This window comes from Arachis ipaensis, chromosome B10 (genome assembly GCF_000816755.2).
Source record: "Arachis ipaensis cultivar K30076 chromosome B10, Araip1.1, whole genome shotgun sequence".
NCBI lineage: Eukaryota > Viridiplantae > Streptophyta > Magnoliopsida > Fabales > Fabaceae > Arachis > Arachis ipaensis.
In genome coordinates, this window is record NC_029794.2 from 103,489,324 (window position 1) to 103,492,300 (window position 2,977).

Genomic DNA, 2,977 nt, shown 5'->3' on the forward strand with positions numbered 1-2,977 from the left:
GCAGATAACTTTGAGGGGAAGGGGGTTTTGCCTCACTAAAATACCCAGACCAAATTTATTTTGTGCCATAACCTTCAAGTATTTGGCGTGAGAACCCTTCGTCAGAGCCAAGGTATAGCCATCACTGGTCTCCTTTCCCGCCGTCCTTACCCTTCCCTTTGTCAGATCCAACTGAGTCCGCTCCATCGTTGTTCCGGTCACCAGGCTCCTCCCTCAGCCGTGTAGCTCCCGTGCACGAAGGTAAAGTAGAAGGGGTCGTCGGAGTCTTCTCCTTCTGCCGTGCATGTGTGTGACGTCGTCGGCATCATCCCAATCCATCCGTCCCTGTGTCATCCTTGGCAGCCTTCTCCCCTTTGGCGGTGCTTCGCGTTGCCGATTGCAAAAGACTCCCCTCTCAGTGGTATGTTCCTCTCCCTCGTCCCAATTTAAGTTTCAGGGCTGTTGAGAAAATTATTCTTACATGAATTTAATCTTTATGCTTTCTAAATTTTATTTTGAACAACTTTCTTTGATTAATTTTGGCCAAATTTTTCTTCAATCTAACACTCATATTGAATTTTTCCCCAATATCTGAACCCCTGAGTCTTGATGTGTTTGTGTATATTGCTACGCGGAAGATGGCGGCAGCAAATTGCATGCGGTTTCTCCATCTGCTGCAATTGTTCAAAATAGCTGCGATTGGCATCCGATTTCTTCATTGTGACGCAGAATCAACTGGATTAGTGTCAATTCAATGAAATTCTGCCGCAAACCCCAACCCAATACTTTGATTTCACCCTAAATCACTTCAGTACCTAAAATCAGAAAGAAGAAGAACCTGCGACAGGAGAGTGGAAGCGTAAGAACCCCTGTGCTCAAACACACCGTGCACCGCTGTGTCCCCGTGGAGTCGCGTGGCTACCAATCCAACCTCCTCTCACCACCGTCGACCGTTCTCCTCTACTCTATAGTGCGTGAAACCCTTAATCCCTCATCCTCGGTGTGCGTAACCCACCCCTGTTCTCGCATCCACCGTGCACGTCTGTGCCATCTCTGAGTTGCGTGGCTGCCCAGACGTCCTCCTCTCACCGTTGTCGACCGTTCCCCTCTCCTCCAACAAATCTGAGTTATCGTGGCCTCTTCCCTATCACTGGTTCGTACTTCCACATTACTCTTTCTTTCTTGTTTTCATTCTTGATCACTTACAAAATTAGAATCTTATTTTCCTCAAGATTTGTAAATCTTCTTGGTTCACATTATGCTTTCAGGTTATTTTCATTCAGATTTTATCTATATATTTGATTAATTCAGTTAAATTGTAGTTGTTTAGAGTTAAGAATTTTGATTCAGATTTTCTCTATATATTTGATTAATTTTGATTCAAATTATACCTCATGTTTAATTGGATTAAGAGAAGACCTCAAAAGAATGTTAAGTAGAAGTAAATAAATTTATCTGAAACCTTTGTTCCCCTGTTTCAATTTTGAAGAGGTAAATGTTTAAATTTAAACTTTTCACTTCCTTTGTTTAGCCTCCAAAAATTTATCTCGCAAACATGCCCTTTTTTCACCTGATGTTATCACTGTCGGTAATCAAACTGAGGATGCAGCAAAAGAAGGTAGCAATTCAGGTTCTTCATCTTCGATGTTCCATGGTGCAAATGAGAATAAAGCAGATTGGAGAATCGAGAGTGGTTCTTGTCTATCTCCTCGGCCAGATTACCAACAAAAGAAGGCAAGGCTCCTTTTCATGCAAGAGGAGGTTGGTTTTCACTCCCTTTAACATGATTAGTTAATTTAGGATTAGCTATATGTTGATTCTAGTCTTAATTTGATTTGGTTAAGATTATCTGCTATTGTTAGTTGAGTTAAGGTTAGAATTAGTGTTAGTTTATACATAATTAAACATGCTGTTAAGAGTTTCTTGAGTTTGAATTTTAATTTGTTTGGATTGATTGACTGATACTTTGCTGAGTCCCTGTGAAATGCTGCTAATTTTTCATGTAATTGGTGCTGAATTTTGATTTGGTGTTGCAAAGAATGCTTGTTAGTGTTATTTTGTGTTATTTATGCTTTTGCATGCCAAGTGTTCGACAATATGCCAAGTGTTTTGAATATGTTTCACAATATGCTCTTTTGTTGGGAACTTGCGGTTCTAAAACCGCCGCAATTTTTTTTAAATCCATTGACCAAAATAGCGGCGGTTCTGTGACCGCTGCAAAATCAATTATTTGATTTGCGACGGATGTGCCAGCGGTTCATTCGAACCGCCGCAAAATCAAATTACAACCCCCTAATAGGTGACGCTTGTGGAACCGCTGGAATTTTATTTTGCGGCGATTTTAAACCGCCGCAAATTCATAAAAAACCGCCGTTATTCGGTGTGTCTCTTGTATTGTAAATTATTTGAAACTATAAAATTAGGATTAATTGAATTCCAAAATTTCATTAATTTAAAAGGATATTTTTGTCTAATAAAATTAAAGAAAGATGTTTAAGACTTTTTATAAAATTAAATAAAAAAATATTTTTTTATTTTTATTTAATTAAAGGGGTGTATTAGTAAAAGTGGTGATATAATATATATTTAAAAAAAATTAAATGTTGATGTGAAAAATAAATTCCACATAAATTATTATTATTTGTCCATATTTTAAACGTATCGGTACGTATAAATTTATCATCGTACCGTAGTAAACACCAAAAAATAAATAAATAAATACCTGCTAACACACAATATATACAAATCATTCAATGAAAAAGTTTTATGTTATGAGCTGCTACGTCCTACGTACTAGGTGGTAATATTGAAATTACGGAAATGCATGATGATTTTATTCAAAGGAATAATCAGTACTACATGGATTTGATTATGAAGAACTGTTATACACCGAAAATTATATTATATTACACGATCATATTAAGTATACATTAAAATGAATTATTAAAATTAGTTATTAATATAAAATAAAAATTAAAATATAAAATATAAATTAAAA

The 2,977-nt window shown here is 36.7% G+C and overlaps 1 long non-coding RNA gene across 2 annotated transcripts; it reads left to right on the forward strand.

The window, feature by feature from the left end:
* Window positions 7-2,093, forward strand: LOC110268217. Of its 2 annotated transcripts, none has more exons than XR_002356328.1 (3): window positions 7-400; window positions 618-1,132; window positions 1,511-2,093. It is a non-coding gene; the product is annotated as an uncharacterized LOC110268217 (long non-coding RNA). The 2 variants fall into 2 exon arrangements; XR_002356329.1 differs by having other exon boundaries at window positions 1,589-2,093.